Below are 19,937 nucleotides of genomic sequence, written 5' to 3' on the forward strand. Positions count from 1 at the left end.
CCACACATTTCTGCGATCGCAGGGGCAACGGTTTTGTTTGCCAGACCGCAAATGAAACAAAAGCTGAGCAATTGCTGGGTCCTGTATCATTTAACCCAAGGTGCCCCAATAGGAAAGCGGCAATCAATGTTCCGAGGCACCTAACCCCAATGAGTGAGCTACCACTTGCAGTTCCCCCTTTTGGCTTTCGCCGTAGCCTACGCCAACACTGGTGTAAAGGAGATCTGCACAAATGGGAGAAGTGAGAAATTGCCATTGACAAACTCATCAGGGGAGAGCGCGAACGCAGTCCCCCAGTGCCAGAAATTTTGCAGTCGAGATTCCCACATTTGGTGAATTCGCAGGGGTCAGCACAACCGCAGTGCAATGGCTGAGCCTCACCCTGGGCGAGCCACCTTCTTGATCATGGCATTGCCCCTGCCAGGTAAGTATGAGTTGGACCCGTCACCAGGCCAGGGTCTTTAGCACACGCACCGTCTTCGGTCACGGGCGCATCTGCTGAGACAAGTGCGAGCAGTCCAGGGGTAAGGTCGTTTTGGAATTGTCATTGCGGTTCGGCTTTTATCGATCAGATCGAAGTAAATATGTTTAAAATCAACCCAAAAGGCTCGCAAGTTACTTTCGACCAAAATGAAAAAGAAGGACATTCCTGTTCGCTGTAATTATCATTCGTTTTAGTTAGTTTTATACACGGTCCATGTCGCTTCATTGAGTTGGCGTTTTGGGCTAGTGTCTTCCCGATTCTATTTTGTGAACAAGAAACGGGGGCGGCGGGGTTCTTCTTTTTTAGGTAGGTCGAATGTCTTCGTTGACAAAAATGACCTTGGGGAACACACATCAACACAAACTCGCTGGACGAGGCAGCTGCCGAAGCTGCCAAGCTGATCGTCTCCGTGGAGACGGCCTCGGGCGTACCAGTCTCGGGCTCGGGAAGAAAGAGTAAGGCGCCGGTTGGAACGCGAGCATCCGAGCCAGTTTTTCATCCGGGCGAAAATCCAGATTAAAGTTGTTTTGGGAATAGGCCGTCAACAATTTCAGACAGCCTTTGGCCTGTGACTCTCAATGGCCCCGTCACCAGGCCAGGGAAAGTCCAGATCACAAAGTCGGTCACGGGCGCATCTGCTGAGACAAGTGCGAGCAGTCCAGGGGTAAGGTCGTTTTGGAATTGTCATTGCGGTTCGGCTTTTATCGATCAGATCGAAGTAAATATGTTTAAAATCAACCCAAAAGGCTCGCAAGTTACTTTCGACCAAAATGAAAAAGAAGGACATTCCTTTTCGCTGTCATTATCATTCGTTTTAGTTAGTTTTATCCACGGTCCATGTCGCTTCATTGAGTTGGCGTTTTGGGCTAGTGTCTTCCCGATTCTATTTTGTGAACAAGAAACGGGGGCGGCGGGGTTCTTCTTTTTTAGGTAGGTCGAATGTCTTCGTTGACAAAAATGACCTTGGGGAACACACATCAACACAAACTCGCTGGACGAGGCAGCTGCCGAAGCTGCCAAGCTGATCGTCTCCGTGGAGACGGCCTCGGGCGTACCAGTCTCGGGCTCGGGAAGAAAGAGTAAGGCGCCGGTCGGAACGCGAGCATCCGAGCCAGTTTTTCATCCGGGCGAAAGTCCAGATTAAATTTGTTTTGGGAATAGGCCGTCAACAATTTCAGACAGCCTTTGGCCTGTGACTCTCAATGGCATCAATTCGCTGAATCCGCCATCAATTTTCCAAGGCCTGCCGCCACCTGCTCAGCGCTCTTTCCCATTGTGAGGGGATTCCAAAACCCCACCACAAAGGAAGCGAAAACCTTTAGAAGAGGGTTTTTTAAGTCATGTACACATTTCCCTGTACAGCGAGAAGGCCATGCATTTTTCTTGCCCGAGAGTTTCTGCCCCTTCAAAACACATCAAGCTTTTCAGACCGCAAGAAGGACGGGTGTACTTCATCCAGGTGTTCGCAGTGTGCATGGATCAAGGGCCTTTCGCAGACGCCACTGAAATATTTAACTTTAACCGAGAGGGAAATGCACCGTTCCTGCATGTACTGCAATACCAGGTCAATGCGTAGAGTGGAAGGAGCAAGCCCCTATTCCATCTCCCGACTCCAAAAATCAATTTAATATATGGTCCCCAGATAAGGGACGTATCAGATATTAAACTGATAAGAACAGATACTACACTTGATCTTAGCCAAAAGGCCGAGAAGCGATAAGGGCAAAGCGACACAGGGGATGACTTCATTCCTGACAGTGCGGGCTACAGTGACGGTGGCAAATGTCAAATAGCCACAGCAAAAACAATGACATGCCAAACAACTCCACACATTTCTGCGATCGCAGGGGCAACGGTTTTGTTTGCCAGACCGCAAATGAAACAAAAGCTGAGCAATTGCTGGGTCCTGTATCATTTAACCCAAGGTGCCCCAATAGGAAAGCGGCAATCAATGTTCCGAGGCACCTAACCCCAATGAGTGAGCTACCACTTGCAGTTCCCCCTTTTGGCTTTCGCCGTAGCCTACGCCAACACTGGTGTAAAGGAGATCTGCACAAATGGGAGAAGTGAGAAATTGCCATTGACAAACTCATCAGGGGAGAGCGCGAACGCAGTCCCCCAGTGCCAGAAATTTTGCAGTCGAGATTCCCACATTTGGTGAATTCGCAGGGGTCAGCACAACCGCAGTGCAATGGCTGAGCCTCACCCTGGGCGAGCCACCTTCTTGATCATGGCATTGCCCCTGCCAGGTAAGTATGAGTTGGACCCGTCACCAGGCCAGGGTCTTTAGCACACGCACCGTCTTCGGTCACGGGCGCATCTGCTGAGACAAGTGCGAGCAGTCCAGGGGTAAGGTCGTTTTGGAATTGTCATTGCGGTTCGGCTTTTATCGATCAGATCGAAGTAAATATGTTTAAAATCAACCCAAAAGGCTCGCAAGTTACTTTCGACCAAAATGAAAAAGAAGGACATTCCTGTTCGCTGTAATTATCATTCGTTTTAGTTAGTTTTATACACGGTCCATGTCGCTTCATTGAGTTGGCGTTTTGGGCAAGTGTCTTCCCGATTCTATTTTGTGAACAAGAAACGGGGGCGGCGGGGTTCTTCTTTTTTAGGTAGGTCGAATGTCTTCGTTGACAAAAATGACCTTGGGGAACACACATCAACTTAAACTCGCTGGACGAGGCAGCTGCCTCGCCAAGCTGATCGTCTCCGTGGAGACGGCCTCGGGCGTACGAGTCTTGGGCTCGGAATGCAAGAGTAAGGCGCCGGTCGGAACGCGAGCATCCGAGCCAGTTTTTCATCCGGGCGAAAGTCCAGATTAAAGTTGTTTTGGGAATAGGCCGTCAACAATTTCAGACAGCCTTTGGCCTGTGACTCTCAATGGCATCAATTCGCTGAATCCGCCATCAATTTTCCAAGGCCTGCCGCCACCTGCTCAGCGCTCTTTCCCATTGTGAGGGGATTCCAAAACCCCACCACAAAGGAAGCGAAAACCTTTAGAAGAGGGTTTTTTAAGTCATGTACACATTTCCCTGTACAGCGAGAAGGCCATGCATTTTTCTTGCCCGAGAGTTTCTGCCCCTTCAAAACACATCAAGCTTTTCAGACCGCAAGAAGGACGGGTGTATTTCATCCAGGTGTTCGCAGTGTGCATGGATCAAGGGCCTTTCGCAGACGCCACTGAAATATTTAACTTTACCCGAGAGGGAAATGCACCGCTCCTGGATGTACTGCAATACCAGGTCAATGCGTAGAGTGGAAGGAGCAAGCCCCTATTCCATCTCCCGACTCCAAAAATCAATTTAATATATGGTCCCCAGATAAGGGACGTATCAGATATTAAACTGATAAGAACAGATACTACACTTGATCTTAGCCAAAAGGCCGAGAAGCGATAAGGGCAAAGCGACACAGGGGATGACTTCATTCCTGACAGTGCGGGCTACAGTGACGGTGGCAAATGTCAAATAGCCACAGCGAAAACAATGACATGCCAAACAACTCCACACATTTCTGCGATCGCAGGGGCAACGGTTTTGTTTGCCAGCCCGCAAATGAAACAAAAGCTGAGCAATTGCTGGGTACTGTATCATTTAACCCAAGGTGCCCCAATAGGAAAGCGGCAATCAATGTTCCGAGGCACCTAACCCCAATGACTGAGCTACCACTTGCAGTTCCCCCTTTTGGCTTTCGCCGTAGCCTACGCCAACACTGGTGTAAAGGAGATCTGCACAAATGGGAGAAGTGAGAAATTGCCATTGACAAACTCATCAGGGGAGAGCGCGAACGCAGTCCCCCACTGCCAGAAATTTTGCAGTCGAGATTCCCACATTTGGGGAATTCGCAGGGGTCAGCACAACCGCAGTGCCACCTAACCCCAATGAGTGAGCTACCAGCACAACCGCAGTGCCACCTAACCCCAATGAGTGAGCTACCACTTGCAGTTCCCCCTTTTGGCTTTCGCCGTAGCCTACGCCAACACTGGTGTAAAGGAGATCTGCACAAATGGGAGAAGTGAGAAATTGCCATTGACAAACTCATCAGGGGAGAGCGCGAACGCAGTCCCCCACTGCCAGAAATCTTGCAGTCGAGATTCCCACATTTGGGGAATTCGCAGGGGTCAGCACAACCGCAGTGCAATGGCTGAGCCTCACCCTGGGCGAGCCACCTTCTTGATCATGGCATTGCCCCTGCCAGGTAAGTATGAGTTGGACCCGTCACCAGGCCAGGGTCTTTAGCACACGCACCGTCTTCGGTCACAGGCGCATCTGCTGAGACAAGTGCGAGCAGTCCAGGGGTAAGGTCGTTTTGGAATTGTCATTGCGGTTCGGCTTTTATCGATCAGATCGAAGTAAATATGTTTAAAATCAACCCAAAAGGCTCGCAAGTTACTTTCGACCAAAATGAAAAAGAAGGACATTCCTGTTCGCTGTAATTATCATTCGTTTTAGTTAGTTTTATACACGGTCCATGTCGCTTCATTGAGTTGGCGTTTTGGGCTAGTGTCTTCCCGATTCTATTTTGTGAACAAGAAACGGGGGCGGCGGGGTTCTTCTTTTTTAGGTAGGTCGAATGTCTTCGTTGACAAAAATGACCTTGGGGAACACACATCAACACAAACTCGCTGGACGAGGCAGCTGCCGAAGCTGCCAAGCTGATCGTCTCCGTGGAGACGGCCTCGGGCGTACCAGTCTCGGGCTCGGGAAGAAAGAGTAAGGCGCCGGTCGGAACGCGAGCATCCGAGCCAGTTTTTCATCCGGGCGAAAGTCCAGATTAAATTTGTTTTGGGAATAGGCCGTCAACAATTTCAGACAGCCTTTGGCCTGTGACTCTCAATGGCATCAATTCGCTGAATCCGCCATCAATTTTCCAAGGCCTGCCGCCACCTGCTCAGCGCTCTTTCCCATTGTGAGGGGATTCCAAAACCCCACCACAAAGGAAGCGAAAACCTTTAGAAGAGGGTTTTTTAAGTCATGTACACATTTCCCTGTACAGCGAGAAGGCCATGCATTTTTCTTGCCCGAGAGTTTCTGCCCCTTCAAAACACATCAAGCTTTTCAGACCGCAAGAAGGACGGGTGTACTTCATCCAGGTGTTCGCAGTGTGCATGGATCAAGGGCCTTTCGCAGACGCCACTGAAATATTTAACTTTAACCGAGAGGGAAATGCACCGTTCCTGCATGTACTGCAATACCAGGTCAATGCGTAGAGTGGAAGGAGCAAGCCCCTATTCCATCTCCCGACTCCAAAAATCAATTTAATATATGGTCCCCAGATAAGGGACGTATCAGATATTAAACTGATAAGAACAGATACTACACTTGATCTTAGCCAAAAGGCCGAGAAGCGATAAGGGCAAAGCGACACAGGGGATGACTTCATTCCTGACAGTGCGGGCTACAGTGACGGTGGCAAATGTCAAATAGCCACAGCAAAAACAATGACATGCCAAACAACTCCACACATTTCTGCGATCGCAGGGGTAACGGTTTTGGTTGCCAGCCCGCAAATGAAACAAAAGCTGAGCAATTGCTGGGTACTGTATCATTTAACCCAAGGTGCCCCAATAGGAAAGCGGCAATCAATGTTCCGAGGCACCTAACCCCAATGAGTGAGCTACCACTTGCAGTTCCCCCTTTTGGCTTTCGCCGTAGCCTACGCCAACACTGGTGTAAAGGAGATCTGCACAAATGGGAGAAGTGAGAAATTGCCATTGACAAACTCATCAGGGGAGAGCGCGAACGCAGTCCCCCACTGCCAGAAATTTTGCAGTCGAGATTCCCACATTTGGGGAATTCGCAGGGGTCAGCACAACCGCAGTGCAATGGCTGAGCCTCACCCTGGGCGAGCCACCTTCTTGATCATGGCATTGCCCCTGCCAGGTAAGTATGAGTTGGACCCGTCACCAGGCCAGGGTCTTTAGCACACGCACCGTCTTCGGTCACAGGCGCATCTGCTGAGACAAGTGCGAGCAGTCCAGGGGTAAGGTCGTTTTGGAATTGTCATTGCGGTTCGGCTTTTATCGATCAGATCGAAGTAAATATGTTTAAAATCAACCCAAAAGGCTCGCAAGTTACTTTCGACCAAAATGAAAAAGAAGGACATTCCTGTTCGCTGTAATTATCATTCGTTTTAGTTAGTTTTATACACGGTCCATGTCGCTTCATTGAGTTGGCGTTTTGGGCTAGTGTCTTCCCGATTCTATTTTGTGAACAAGAAACGGGGGCGGCGGGGTTCTTCTTTTTTAGGTAGGTCGAATGTCTTCGTTGACAAAAATGACCTTGGGGAACACACATCAACACAAACTCGCTGGACGAGGCAGCTGCCGAAGCTGCCAAGCTGATCGTCTCCGTGGAGACGGCCTCGGGCGTACCAGTCTCGGGCTCGGGAAGAAAGAGTAAGGCGCCGGTCGGAACGCGAGCATCCGAGCCAGTTTTTCATCCGGGCGAAAGTCCAGATTAAATTTGTTTTGGGAATAGGCCGTCAACAATTTCAGACAGCCTTTGGCCTGTGACTCTCAATGGCATCAATTCGCTGAATCCGCCATCAATTTTCCAAGGCCTGCCGCCACCTGCTCAGCGCTCTTTCCCATTGTGAGGGGATTCCAAAACCCCACCACAAAGGAAGCGAAAACCTTTAGAAGAGGGTTTTTTAAGTCATGTACACATTTCCCTGTACAGCGAGAAGGCCATGCATTTTTCTTGCCCGAGAGTTTCTGCCCCTTCAAAACACATCAAGCTTTTCAGACCGCAAGAAGGACGGGTGTACTTCATCCAGGTGTTCGCAGTGTGCATGGATCAAGGGCCTTTCGCAGACGCCACTGAAATATTTAACTTTAACCGAGAGGGAAATGCACCGTTCCTGCATGTACTGCAATACCAGGTCAATGCGTAGAGTGGAAGGAGCAAGCCCCTATTCCATCTCCCGACTCCAAAAATCAATTTAATATATGGTCCCCAGATAAGGGACGTATCAGATATTAAACTGATAGAACAGATACTACACTTGATCTTAGCCAAAAGGCCGAGAAGCGATAAGGGCAAAGCGACACAGGGGATGACTTCATTCCTGACAGTGCGGGCTACAGTGACGGTGGCAAATGTCAAATAGCCACAGCAAAAACAATGACATGCCAAACAACTCCACACATTTCTGCGATCGCAGGGGTAACGGTTTTGGTTGCCAGCCCGCAAATGAAACAAAAGCTGAGCAATTGCTGGGTCCTGTATCATTTAACCCAAGGTGCCCCAATAGGAAAGCGGCAATCAATGTTCCGAGGCACCTAACCCCAATGAGTGAGCTACCACTTGCAGTTCCCCCTTTTGGCTTTCGCCGTAGCCTACGCCAACACTGGTGTAAAGGAGATCTGCACAAATGGGAGAAGTGAGAAATTGCCATTGACAAACTCATCAGGGGAGAGCGCGAACGCAGTCCCCCAGTGCCAGAAATTTTGCAGTCGAGATTCCCACATTTGGGGAATTCGCAGGGGTCAGCACAACCGCAGTGCAATGGCTGAGCCTCACCCTGGGCGAGCCACCTTCTTGATCATGGCATTGCCCCTGCCAGGTAAGTATGAGTTGGACCCGTCACCAGGCCAGGGTCTTTAGCACACGCACCGTCTTCGGTCACGGGCGCATCTGCTGAGACAAGTGCGAGCAGTCCAGGGGTAAGGTCGTTTTGGAATTGTCATTGCGGTTCGGCTTTTATCGATCAGATCGAAGTAAATATGTTTAAAATCAACCCAAAAGGCTCGCAAGTTACTTTCGACCAAAATGAAAAAGAAGGACATTCCTGTTCGCTGTAATTATCATTCGTTTTAGTTAGTTTTATACACGGTCCATGTCGCTTCATTGAGTTGGCGTTTTGGGCAAGTGTCTTCCCGATTCTATTTTGTGAACAAGAAACGGGGGCGGCGGGGTTCTTCTTTTTTAGGTAGGTCGAATGTCTTCGTTGACAAAAATGACCTTGGGGAACACACATCAACTTAAACTCGCTGGACGAGGCAGCTGCCTCGCCAAGCTGATCGTCTCCGTGGAGACGGCCTCGGGCGTACGAGTCTTGGGCTCGGAATGCAAGAGTAAGGCGCCGGTCGGAACGCGAGCATCCGAGCCAGTTTTTCATCCGGGCGAAAGTCCAGATTAAAGTTGTTTTGGGAATAGGCCGTCAACAATTTCAGACAGCCTTTGGCCTGTGACTCTCAATGGCATCAATTCGCTGAATCCGCCATCAATTTTCCAAGGCCTGCCGCCACCTGCTCAGCGCTCTTTCCCATTGTGAGGGGATTCCAAAACCCCACCACAAAGGAAGCGAAAACCTTTAGAAGAGGGTTTTTTAAGTCATGTACACATTTCCCTGTACAGCGAGAAGGCCATGCATTTTTCTTGCCCGAGAGTTTCTGCCCCTTCAAAACACATCAAGCTTTTCAGACCGCAAGAAGGACGGGTGTATTTCATCCAGGTGTTCGCAGTGTGCATGGATCAAGGGCCTTTCGCAGACGCCACTGAAATATTTAACTTTACCCGAGAGGGAAATGCACCGCTCCTGGATGTACTGCAATACCAGGTCAATGCGTAGAGTGGAAGGAGCAAGCCCCTATTCCATCTCCCGACTCCAAAAATCAATTTAATATATGGTCCCCAGATAAGGGACGTATCAGATATTAAACTGATAAGAACAGATACTACACTTGATCTTAGCCAAAAGGCCGAGAAGCGATAAGGGCAAAGCGACACAGGGGATGACTTCATTCCTGACAGTGCGGGCTACAGTGACGGTGGCAAATGTCAAATAGCCACAGCGAAAACAATGACATGCCAAACAACTCCACACATTTCTGCGATCGCAGGGGCAACGGTTTTGTTTGCCAGACCGCAAATGAAACAAAAGCTGAGCAATTGCTGGGTCCTGTATCATTTAACCCAAGGTGCCCCAATAGGAAAGCGGCAATCAATGTTCCGAGGCACCTAACCCCAATGAGTGAGCTACCACTTGCAGTTCCCCCTTTTGGCTTTCGCCGTAGCCTACGCCAACACTGGTGTAAAGGAGATCTGCACAAATGGGAGAAGTGAGAAATTGCCATTGACAAACTCATCAGGGGAGAGCGCGAACGCAGTCCCCCACTGCCAGAAATTTTGCAGTCGAGATTCCCACATTTGGGGAATTCGCAGGGGTCAGCACAACCGCAGTGCCACCTAACCCCAATGAGTGAGCTACCAGCACAACCGCAGTGCCACCTAACCCCAATGAGTGAGCTACCACTTGCAGTTCCCCCTTTTGGCTTTCGCCGTAGCCTACGCCAACACTGGTGTAAAGGAGATCTGCACAAATGGGAGAAGTGAGAAATTGCCATTGACAAACTCATCAGGGGAGAGCGCGAACGCAGTCCCCCACTGCCAGAAATTTTGCAGTCGAGATTCCCACATTTGGGGAATTCGCAGGGGTCAGCACAACCGCAGTGCAATGGCTGAGCCTCACCCTGGGCGAGCCACCTTCTTGATCATGGCATTGCCCCTGCCAGGTAAGTATGAGTTGGACCCGTCACCAGGCCAGGGTCTTTAGCACACGCACCGTCTTCGGTCACGGGCGCATCTGCTGAGACAAGTGCGAGCAGTCCAGGGGTAGGGTCGTTTTGGAATTGTCATTGCGGTTCGGCTTTTATCGATCAGATCGAAGTAAATATGTTTAAAATCAACCCAAAAGGCTCGCAAGTTACTTTCGACCAAAATGAAAAAGAAGGACATTCCTTTTCGCTGTAATTATCATTCGTTTTAGTTAGTTTTATCCACGGTCCATGTCGCTTCATTGAGTTGGCGTTTTGGGCTAGTGTCTTCCCGATTCTATTTTGTGAACAAGAAACGGGGGCGGCGGGGTTCTTCTTTTTTAGGTAGGTCGAATGTCTTCGTTGACAAAAATGACCTTGGGGAACACACATCAACACAAACTCGCTGGACGAGGCAGCTGCCGAAGCTGCCAAGCTGATCGTCTCCGTGGAGACGGCCTCGGGCGTACGAGTCTTGGGCTCGGAATGCAAGAGTAAGGCGCCGGTCGGAACGCGAGCATCCGAGCCAGTTTTTCATCCGGGCGAAAGTCCAGATTAAAGTTGTTTTGGGAATAGGCCGTCAACAATTTCAGACAGCCTTTGGCCTGTGACTCTCAATGGCATCAATTCGCTGAATCCGCCATCAATTTTCCAAGGCCTGCCGCCACCTGCTCAGCGCTCTTTCCCATTGTGAGGGGATTCCAAAACCCCACCACAAAGGAAGCGAAAACCTTTAGAAGAGGGTTTTTTAAGTCATGTACACATTTCCCTGTACAGCGAGAAGGCCATGCATTTTTCTTGCCCGAGAGTTTCTGCCCCTTCAAAACACATTAAGCTTTTCAGACCGCAAGAAGGACGGGTGTACTTCATCCAGGTGTTCGCAGTGTCCATGGATCAAGGGCCTTTCGCAGACGCCACTGAAATATTTAACTTTAACCGAGAGGGAAATGCACCGTTCCTGGATGTACTGCAATACCAGGTCAATGCGTAGAGTGGAAGGAGCAAGCCCCTATTCCATCTCCCGACTCCAAAAATCAATTTAATATATGGTCCCCAGATAAGGGACGTATCAGATATTAAACTGATAAGAACAGATACTACACTTGATCTTAGCCAAAAGGCCGAGAAGCGATAAGGGCAAAGCGACACAGGGGATGACTTCATTCCTGACAGTGCGGGCTACAGTGACGGTGGCAAATGTCAAATAGCCACAGCAAAAACAATGACATGCCAAACAACTCCACACATTTCTGCGATCGCAGGGGTAACGGTTTTGGTTGCCAGCCCGCAAATGAAACAAAAGCTGAGCAATTGCTGGGTACTGTATCATTTAACCCAAGGTGCCCCAATAGGAAAGCGGCAATCAATGTTCCGAGGCACCTAACCCCAATGAGTGAGCTACCACTTGCAGTTCCCCCTTTTGGCTTTCGCCGTAGCCTACGCCAACACTGGTGTAAAGGAGATCTGCACAAATGGGAGAAGTGAGAAATTGCCATTGACAAACTCATCAGGGGAGAGCGCGAACGCAGTCCCCCACTGCCAGAAATTTTGCAGTCGAGATTCCCACATTTGGGGAATTCGCAGGGGTCAGCACAACCGCAGTGCAATGGCTGAGCCTCACCCTGGGCGAGCCACCTTCTTGATCATGGCATTGCCCCTGCCAGGTAAGTATGAGTTGGACCCGTCACCAGGCCAGGGTCTTTAGCACACGCACCGTCTTCGGTCACAGGCGCATCTGCTGAGACAAGTGCGAGCAGTCCAGGGGTAAGGTCGTTTTGGAATTGTCATTGCGGTTCGGCTTTTATCGATCAGATCGAAGTAAATATGTTTAAAATCAACCCAAAAGGCTCGCAAGTTACTTTCGACCAAAATGAAAAAGAAGGACATTCCTGTTCGCTGTAATTATCATTCGTTTTAGTTAGTTTTATACACGGTCCATGTCGCTTCATTGAGTTGGCGTTTTGGGCTAGTGTCTTCCCGATTCTATTTTGTGAACAAGAAACGGGGGCGGCGGGGTTCTTCTTTTTTAGGTAGGTCGAATGTCTTCGTTGACAAAAATGACCTTGGGGAACACACATCAACACAAACTCGCTGGACGAGGCAGCTGCCGAAGCTGCCAAGCTGATCGTCTCCGTGGAGACGGCCTCGGGCGTACCAGTCTTGGGCTCGGAATGCAAGAGTAAGGCGCCGGTCGGAACGCGAGCCAGTTTTTCATCCGGGCGAAAGTCCAGATTAAATTTGTTTTGGGAATAGGCCGTCAACAATTTCAGACAGCCTTTGGCCTGTGACTCTCAATGGCATCAATTCGCTGAATCCGCCATCAATTTTCCAAGGCCTGCCGCCACCTGCTCAGCGCTCTTTCCCATTGTGAGGGGATTCCAAAACCCCACCACAAAGGAAGCGAAAACCTTTAGAAGAGGGTTTTTTAAGTCATGTACACATTTCCCTGTACAGCGAGAAGGCCATGCATTTTTCTTGCCCGAGAGTTTCTGCCCCTTCAAAACACATCAAGCTTTTCAGACCGCAAGAAGGACGGGTGTACTTCATCCAGGTGTTCGCAGTGTGCATGGATCAAGGGCCTTTCGCAGACGCCACTGAAATATTTAACTTTAACCGAGAGGGAAATGCACCGGGACCCTGGCGGTCCGATCCTCGGCTGCAGAAGCTAGCTCTTGGGACATGGAATGTCACCTCTCTGGCAGGGAAGGAGCCCGAGCTGGTGTGTGAGGCAGAGAATTTCCGACTGGATATAGTCGGACTTGCCTCCACACACAGCCTGGGTTCTGGTACTAGTTCTCTCGAGAGGGGTTGGACTCTCTTCCACTCTGGAGTTGCTCATGGTGAGAGGCGCAGAGCAGGTGTGGGCATACTCATTGCACCCCGGCTCAGTGCCTGTACATTGGGGTTCACACCGGTAGACGAGAGGGTTGCTTCCCTCCGCCTTCGGGTGGGGGGACGGGTCCTGACTGTTGTTTGTGCATATGCACCAAACGGCAGCTCAGCATACCCACCCTTTTTGGAGTCCTTGGAGGGTGTGCTGGAGAGTACTCCTGCTGGGGACTCCCTTGTTCTGCTGGGGGACTTCAATGCTCACGTGGGCAATGACAGTGAGACCTGGAGGGGCGTGATTGGGAGGAACGGCCCCCCCGATCAGAACTCGAGTGGTGTTTTGTTATTGGACTTCTGTGCTCGTCACGGACTGTCCATAACGAACACCTTGTTCAAACATAAGGGTGTCCATATGTGCACTTGGCACCAGGACACCCTGGGCCGTAGTTCGATGATCGACCTTGTGGTTGTATCATCGGATTTGCGGCCGCATGTTTTGGACACTCGGGTGAAGAGAGGGGCGGAGCTGTCAACTGATCACCACCTGGTGGTGAGTAGGCTCCGATGGTGGGGAAAGATGCCGGTCCGTCCTGGCAGACCCAAACGTATTGTGAGGGTTTGTTGGGAGCGTCTGGCGGAATCCCCTGTCAGAAGGAGTTTCAACTCCCACCTCCGACAGAGCTTTTCCCATGTTCCGGGGGAGACGGGGGACATTGAGTCCGAGTGGACCATGTTCCGTGCCTCTATTGTTGAGGCGGCCAATCTGAGTTGTGGCCGTAAAGTGGTTGGTGCCTGTCGTGGCGGCAACCCTCGTACTCGCTGGTGGACACCAGCAGTAAGGGATGCCGTCAAGCTGAAGAAGGAGTCCTATCGAGCCTTTATGGCCTGTGGGACCCCAGAGGCAGCTGACGGGTATCGACTGGCCAAGCGGAACGCAGCTTCGGTGGTCGCCGAGGCAAAAACCCGAGCGTGGGAAGAGTTCGGTGAGGCCATGGAAGCCGACTTCCGGACGGCTTCGAGGAAATTCTGGTCCACCATCCGACGTCTCAGGAGGGGGAAGCAGTGCACCACTAACACTGTGTACAGTGGGGATGGGGCGCTGCTGACTTCGACTCGGGACGTTGTGAACCGGTGGGCAGAGTACTTCGAAGACCTCCTCAACTCCACCAACACGTCTTCCTTGGAGGAAGCAGAGTCTGAGGACCCTGAGGTGGGCTCTCCTATCTCTGTGGTTGAAGTCACCGATGTGGTTAAAAAGCTCCTCGGTGGCAGGGCCCCAGGGGTGGATGAGATCCGCCCGGAGTTCCTCAGGGCTCTGGATGTTGTGGGGCTGTCCTGGTTGACACGCCTCTGCAACATCGCGTGGTCAACGGGGAGAGTGCCTCTGGATTGGCAGACCGGGGTGGTAGTCCCTCTTTTTAAAAAGGGGGACCGGAGGGTGTGTTCCAACTACAGAGGGATCACACTCCTCAGCCTCCCTGGTAAGGTCTATTCAGGGGTGCTGGAGAGGAGGGTCCGTCAGGAAGTCGAGCCTCAGATTGAGGAGGAGCAGTGTGGTTTTCGTCCCGGCCGTGGAACAGTGGACCAGCTCTACACCCTTAGCAGGGTCCTCGAGGGTATGTGGGAATTCGCCCAACCAGTCTACATGTGTTTTATGGACTTGGAGAAGGCGTTTGACCGTGTCCCTCGGGGAGTTCTGTGGGGGGTGCTTCGTGGGTATGGGGTACCGAACCCCCTGATACGGGCTATTCGGTCACTATACCACCGATGTCAGAGTTTGGTTCGCATTGCCGGCAGTAAGTCGGAATCGTTTCCAGTGAGGGTAGGACTCCGCCAAGGCTGCCCTTTGTCGCCGATTCTGTTCATAATCTTTATGGACAGAATTTCTAGGCGCAGCCGAAGCGTTGAGGGCGTCCGTTTTGGTGGCCTCAGTATTGCATCCCTGCTTTTTGCAGATGATGTGGTGCTGTTGGCTCCTTCAAACGGGGCTCTCCAACTCTCACTGGAGCGTTTCGCAGCCGAGTGTGAAGCGGTTGGGATGAAAATCAGCACCTCCAAATCTGAAACCATGGTCCTCAGTCGGAAAAGGGTGGAGTGCCCCCTCCGGGTCGGGGGAGAGATCTTGCCCCAAGTGGAGGAGTTTAAGTATCTTGGGGTCTTGTTCACGAGTGAGGGCAGGAGGGAGCGAGAGATCGACAGGCGGATCGGTGCAGCGTCTGCTGTGATGCGGACGTTGTATCGGTCTGTCGTGGTGAAGAAGGAGCTGAGCCGAAGGGCGAAGCTCTCAATTTACCGGTCGATCTACGTTCCAACCCTCATCTATGGTCACGAGCTATGGGTCGTGACCGAAAGAACGAGATCCCGGATACAAGCGGCCGAAATGAGTTTTCTCCGCAGGGTGTCCGGGCTCTCCCTTAGAGATAAGGTGAGAAGCTCGGTCATCCGGGAGGGGCTCAGAGTCGAGCCGCTTCTCCTCCACATCGAGAGGAGCCAGATGAGGTGGCTTGGGCATCTGATTCGGATGCCTCCTGAACGCCTCCCTGGTGAGGTGTTCCGGGCATGTCCCACTGGGAGGAGACCCCGAGGAAGACCCAGGACACGCTGGAGTGACTATGTCACCCAGCTGGCCTGGGAACGCCTCGGGATCCCCCGGGGAGAGCTGGAAGAAGTAGCTAGGGAGAGGGAAGTCTGGGCTTCCCTGCTAAAGCTGTTGCCCCCGCGACCCGGCCCCGGATAAGCGGTAGAAGATGGATGGATGGATGGGAAATGCACCGTTCCTGCATGTACTGCAATACCAGGTCAATGCGTAGAGTGGAAGGAGCAAGCCCCTATTCCATCTCCCGACTCCAAAAATCAATTTAATATATGGTCCCCAGATAAGGGACGTATCAGATATTAAACTGATAAGAACAGATACTACACTTGATCTTAGCCAAAAGGCCGAGAAGCGATAAGGGCAAAGCGACACAGGGGATGACTTCATTCCTGACAGTGCGGGCTACAGTGACGGTGGCAAATGTCAAATAGCCACAGCAAAAACAATGACATGCCAAACAACTCCACACATTTCTGCGATCGCAGGGGTAACGGTTTTGGTTGCCAGCCCGCAAATGAAACAAAAGCTGAGCAATTGCTGGGTACTGTATCATTTAACCCAAGGTGCCCCAATAGGAAAGCGGCAATCAATGTTCCGAGGCACCTAACCCCAATGAGTGAGCTACCACTTGCAGTTCCCCCTTTTGGCTTTCGCCGTAGCCTACGCCAACACTGGTGTAAAGGAGATCGACACAAATGGGAGAAGTGAGAAATTGCCATTGACAAACTCATCAGGGGAGAGCGCGAACGCAGTCCCCCACTGCCAGAAATTTTGCAGTCGAGATTCCCACATTTGGGGAATTCGCAGGGGTCAGCACAACCGCAGTGCAATGGCTGAGCCTCACCCTGGGCGAGCCACCTTCTTGATCATGGCATTGCCCCTGCCAGGTAAGTATGAGTTGGACCCGTCACCAGGCCAGGGTCTTTAGCACACGCACCGTCTTCGGTCACAGGCGCATCTGCTGAGACAAGTGCGAGCAGTCCAGGGGTAAGGTCGTTTTGGAATTGTCATTGCGGTTCGGCTTTTATCGATCAGATCGAAGTAAATATGTTTAAAATCAACCCAAAAGGCTCGCAAGTTACTTTCGACCAAAATGAAAAAGAAGGACATTCCTGTTCGCTGTAATTATCATTCGTTTTAGTTAGTTTTATACACGGTCCATGTCGCTTCATTGAGTTGGCGTTTTGGGCAAGTGTCTTCCCGATTCTATTTTGTGAACAAGAAACGGGGGCGGCGGGGTTCTTCTTTTTTAGGTAGGTCGAATGTCTTCGTTGACAAAAATGACCTTGGGGAACACACATCAACTTAAACTCGCTGGACGAGGCAGCTGCCTCGCCAAGCTGATCGTCTCCGTGGAGACGGCCTCGGGCGTACGAGTCTTGGGCTCGGAATGCAAGAGTAAGGCGCCGGTCGGAACGCGAGCATCCGAGCCAGTTTTTCATCCGGGCGAAAGTCCAGATTAAAGTTGTTTTGGGAATAGGCCGTCAACAATTTCAGACAGCCTTTGGCCTGTGACTCTCAATGGCATCAATTCGCTGAATCCGCCATCAATTTTCCAAGGCCTGCCGCCACCTGCTCAGCGCTCTTTCCCATTGTGAGGGGATTCCAAAACCCCACCACAAAGGAAGCGAAAACCTTTAGAAGAGGGTTTTTTAAGTCATGTACACATTTCCCTGTACAGCGAGAAGGCCATGCATTTTTCTTTTCAGAGAGTTTCTGCCCCTTCAAAACACATTAAGCTTTTCAGACCGCAAGAAGGACGGGTGTACTTCATCCAGGTGTTCGCAGTGTACATGGATAAAGGGCCTTTCGCAGACGCCACTGAAATATTTAACTTTAACCGAGAGGGAAATGCACCGCTCCTGGATGTACTGCAATACCAGGTCAATGCGTAGAGTGGAAGGAGCAAGCCCCTATTCCATCTCCCGACTCCAAAAATCAATTTAATATATGGTCCCCAGATAAGGGACGTATCAGATATTAAACTGATAAGAACAGATACTACACTTGATCTTAGCCAAAAGGCCGAGAAGCGATAAGGGCAAAGCGACACAGGGGATGACTTCATTCCTGACAGTGCGGGCTACAGTGACGGTGGCAAATGTCAAATAGCCACAGCAAAAACAATGACATGCCAAACAACTCCACACATTTCTGCGATCGCAGGGGTAACGGTTTTGGTTACCAGCCCGCAAATGAAACAAAAGCTGAGCAATTGCTGGGTACTGTATCATTTAACCCAAGGTGCCCCAATAGGAAAGCGGCAATCAATGTTCCGAGGCACCTAACCCCAATGAGTGAGCTACCACTTGCAGTTCCCCCTTTTGGCTTTCGCCGTAGCCTAAGCCAACACTGGTGTAAAGGAGATCTGCACTAATGGGAGAAGTGAGAAATTGCCATTGACAAACTCATCAGGGGAGAGCGCGAACGCAGTCCCCCAGTGCCAGAAATTTTGCAGTCGAGATTCCCACATTTGGGGAATTCGCAGGGGTCAGCACAACCGCAGTGCAATGGCTGAGCCTCACCCTGGGCGAGCCACCTTCTTGATCATGGCATTGCCCCTGCCAGGTAAGTATGAGTTGGACCCGTCACCAGGCCAGGGTCTTTAGCACACGCACCGTCTTCGGTCACGGGCGCATCTGCTGAGACAAGTGCGAGCAGTCCAGGGGTAAGGTCGTTTTGGAATTGTCATTGCGGTTCGGCTTTTATCGATCAGATCGAAGTAAATATGTTTAAAATCAACCCAAAAGGCTCGCAAGTTACTTTCGACCAAAATGAAAAAGAAGGACATTCCTTTTCGCTGTAATTATCATTCGTTTTAGTTAGTTTTATACACGGTCCGTGTCGCTTCATTGAGTTGGCGTTTTGGGCAAGTGTCTTCCCGATTCTATTTTGTGAACAAGAAACGGGGGCGGCGGGGTTCTTCTTTTTTAGGTAGGTCGAATGTCTTCGTTGACAAAAATGACCTTGGGGAACACACATCAACACAAACTCGCTGGACGAGGCAGCTGCCGAAGCTGCTAAGCTGATCGTCTCCGTGGAGACGGCCTCGGGCGTACCAGTCTCGGGCTCGGGAAGAAAGAGTAAGGCGCCGGTCGGAACGCGAGCATCCGAGCCAGTTTTTCATCCGGGCGAAAGTCCAGATTAAAGTTGTTTTGGGAATAGGCCGTCAACAATTTCAGACAGCCTTTGGCCTGTGACTCTCAATGACATCAATTTTCCAAGGCCTGCCGCCACCTGCTCAGCGCTCTTTACCATTGTGAGGGGATTCCAAAACCCCACCACAAAGGAAGCGAAAACCTTTAGAAGAGGGTTTTTTAAGTCATGTACACATTTCCCTGTACAGCGAGAAGGCCATGCATTTTTCTTGCCCGAGAGTTTCTGCCCCTTCAAAACACATCAAGCTTTTCAGACCGCAAGAAGGACGGGTGTACTTCATCCAGGTGTTCGCAGTGTGCATGGATCAAGGGCCTTTCGCAGACGCCACTGAAATATTTAACTTTACCCGAGAGGGAAATGCACCGCTCCTGAATGTACTGCAATACCAGGTCAATGCGTAGAGTGGAAGGAGCAAGCCCCTATTCCATCTCCCGACTCCAAAAATCAATTTAATATATGGTCCCCAGATAAGGGACGTATCAGATATTAAACTGATAAGAACAGATACTACACTTGATCTTAGCCAAAAGGCCGAGAAGCGATAAGGGCAAAGCGACACAGGGGATGACTTCATTCCTGACAGTGCGGGCTACAGTGACGGTGGCAAATGTCAAATAGCCACAGCGAAAACAATGACATGCCAAACAACTCCACACATTTCTGCGATCGCAGGGGCAACGGTTTTGTTTGCCAGCCCGCAAATGAAACAAAAGCTGAGCAATTGCTGGGTCCTGTATCATTTAACCCAAGGTGCCCCAATAGGAAAGCGGCAATCAATGTTCCGAGGCACCTAACCCCAATGAGTGAGCTACCACTTGCAGTTCCCCCTTTTGGCTTTCGCCGTAGCCTACGCCAACACTGGTGTAAAGGAGATCTGCACAAATGGGAGAAGTGAGAAATTGCCATTGACAAACTCATCAGGGGAGAGCGCGAACGCAGTCCCCCACTGCCAGAAATTTTGCAGGCGAGATTCCCACATTTGGTGAATTCGCAGGGGTCAGCACAACCGCAGTGCAATGGCTGAGCCTCACCCTGGGTGAGCCACTTTCTTGATCATGGCATTGCCCCTGCCAGGTAAGTATGAGTTGGACCCGTCACCAGGCCAGGGTCTTTAGCACACGCACCGTCTTCGGTCACGGGCGCATCTGCTGAGACAAGTGCGAGCAGTCCAGGGGTAAGGTCGTTTTGGAATTGTCATTGCGGTTCGGCTTTTATCGATCAGATCGAAGTAAATATGTTTAAAATCAACCCAAAAGGCTCGCAAGTTACTTTCGACCAAAATGAAAAAGAAGGACATTCCTTTTCGCTGTAATTATCATTCGTTTTAG

General features: G+C 50.8%; 19 non-coding genes across 19 annotated transcripts; all 19 read right to left on the reverse strand.

The window, feature by feature from the left end:
* Positions 1 to 268: 268 nt before the first annotated feature.
* On the reverse strand, positions 269 to 432 carry LOC147193399 (U1 spliceosomal RNA). The gene has a single exon (XR_015103387.1). It is a non-coding gene; the product is annotated as a U1 spliceosomal RNA (small nuclear RNA).
* Positions 433 to 2,011: 1,579 nt separating this feature from the next.
* LOC147193400 (U2 spliceosomal RNA) lies at positions 2,012 to 2,202 on the reverse strand. Its single transcript, XR_015103324.1, has one exon. It is a non-coding gene; the product is annotated as a U2 spliceosomal RNA (small nuclear RNA).
* Positions 2,203 to 2,577: 375 nt separating this feature from the next.
* On the reverse strand, positions 2,578 to 2,741 carry LOC147193401 (U1 spliceosomal RNA). Its single transcript, XR_015103388.1, has one exon. It is a non-coding gene; the product is annotated as a U1 spliceosomal RNA (small nuclear RNA).
* Positions 2,742 to 3,692: 951 nt separating this feature from the next.
* Positions 3,693 to 3,883, reverse strand: LOC147193402 (U2 spliceosomal RNA). Its single transcript, XR_015103297.1, has one exon. It is a non-coding gene; the product is annotated as a U2 spliceosomal RNA (small nuclear RNA).
* A 645-nt stretch (positions 3,884 to 4,528) lies between these two features.
* Positions 4,529 to 4,692, reverse strand: LOC147193403 (U1 spliceosomal RNA). Its single transcript, XR_015103379.1, has one exon. It is a non-coding gene; the product is annotated as a U1 spliceosomal RNA (small nuclear RNA).
* Positions 4,693 to 5,647: 955 nt separating this feature from the next.
* On the reverse strand, positions 5,648 to 5,838 carry LOC147193404 (U2 spliceosomal RNA). The gene has a single exon (XR_015103325.1). It is a non-coding gene; the product is annotated as a U2 spliceosomal RNA (small nuclear RNA).
* Positions 5,839 to 6,213: 375 nt separating this feature from the next.
* On the reverse strand, positions 6,214 to 6,377 carry LOC147193405 (U1 spliceosomal RNA). Its single transcript, XR_015103374.1, has one exon. It is a non-coding gene; the product is annotated as a U1 spliceosomal RNA (small nuclear RNA).
* A 955-nt stretch (positions 6,378 to 7,332) lies between these two features.
* LOC147193406 (U2 spliceosomal RNA) lies at positions 7,333 to 7,522 on the reverse strand. Its single transcript, XR_015103334.1, has one exon. It is a non-coding gene; the product is annotated as a U2 spliceosomal RNA (small nuclear RNA).
* Positions 7,523 to 7,897: 375 nt separating this feature from the next.
* LOC147193407 (U1 spliceosomal RNA) lies at positions 7,898 to 8,061 on the reverse strand. Its single transcript, XR_015103381.1, has one exon. It is a non-coding gene; the product is annotated as a U1 spliceosomal RNA (small nuclear RNA).
* Positions 8,062 to 9,012: 951 nt separating this feature from the next.
* On the reverse strand, positions 9,013 to 9,203 carry LOC147193408 (U2 spliceosomal RNA). Its single transcript, XR_015103299.1, has one exon. It is a non-coding gene; the product is annotated as a U2 spliceosomal RNA (small nuclear RNA).
* A 645-nt stretch (positions 9,204 to 9,848) lies between these two features.
* LOC147193409 (U1 spliceosomal RNA) lies at positions 9,849 to 10,012 on the reverse strand. Its single transcript, XR_015103375.1, has one exon. It is a non-coding gene; the product is annotated as a U1 spliceosomal RNA (small nuclear RNA).
* A 955-nt stretch (positions 10,013 to 10,967) lies between these two features.
* LOC147193410 (U2 spliceosomal RNA) lies at positions 10,968 to 11,158 on the reverse strand. The gene has a single exon (XR_015103393.1). It is a non-coding gene; the product is annotated as a U2 spliceosomal RNA (small nuclear RNA).
* A 375-nt stretch (positions 11,159 to 11,533) lies between these two features.
* Positions 11,534 to 11,697, reverse strand: LOC147193411 (U1 spliceosomal RNA). Its single transcript, XR_015103376.1, has one exon. It is a non-coding gene; the product is annotated as a U1 spliceosomal RNA (small nuclear RNA).
* A 3,918-nt stretch (positions 11,698 to 15,615) lies between these two features.
* LOC147193412 (U2 spliceosomal RNA) lies at positions 15,616 to 15,806 on the reverse strand. Its single transcript, XR_015103326.1, has one exon. It is a non-coding gene; the product is annotated as a U2 spliceosomal RNA (small nuclear RNA).
* A 375-nt stretch (positions 15,807 to 16,181) lies between these two features.
* On the reverse strand, positions 16,182 to 16,345 carry LOC147193413 (U1 spliceosomal RNA). The gene has a single exon (XR_015103377.1). It is a non-coding gene; the product is annotated as a U1 spliceosomal RNA (small nuclear RNA).
* A 951-nt stretch (positions 16,346 to 17,296) lies between these two features.
* Positions 17,297 to 17,487, reverse strand: LOC147193414 (U2 spliceosomal RNA). Its single transcript, XR_015103300.1, has one exon. It is a non-coding gene; the product is annotated as a U2 spliceosomal RNA (small nuclear RNA).
* A 375-nt stretch (positions 17,488 to 17,862) lies between these two features.
* On the reverse strand, positions 17,863 to 18,026 carry LOC147193415 (U1 spliceosomal RNA). Its single transcript, XR_015103382.1, has one exon. It is a non-coding gene; the product is annotated as a U1 spliceosomal RNA (small nuclear RNA).
* Positions 18,027 to 18,961: 935 nt separating this feature from the next.
* On the reverse strand, positions 18,962 to 19,152 carry LOC147193416 (U2 spliceosomal RNA). The gene has a single exon (XR_015103308.1). It is a non-coding gene; the product is annotated as a U2 spliceosomal RNA (small nuclear RNA).
* A 375-nt stretch (positions 19,153 to 19,527) lies between these two features.
* LOC147193417 (U1 spliceosomal RNA) lies at positions 19,528 to 19,691 on the reverse strand. Its single transcript, XR_015103390.1, has one exon. It is a non-coding gene; the product is annotated as a U1 spliceosomal RNA (small nuclear RNA).
* Positions 19,692 to 19,937: the final 246 nt, after the last annotated feature.

Source organism: Hippocampus guttulatus, chromosome 16, assembly GCF_054856545.1.
Source record: "Hippocampus guttulatus isolate MCC_2025c chromosome 16, RoL_Hgut_1.0, whole genome shotgun sequence".
Classification (NCBI taxonomy): domain Eukaryota; kingdom Metazoa; phylum Chordata; class Actinopteri; order Syngnathiformes; family Syngnathidae; genus Hippocampus; species Hippocampus guttulatus.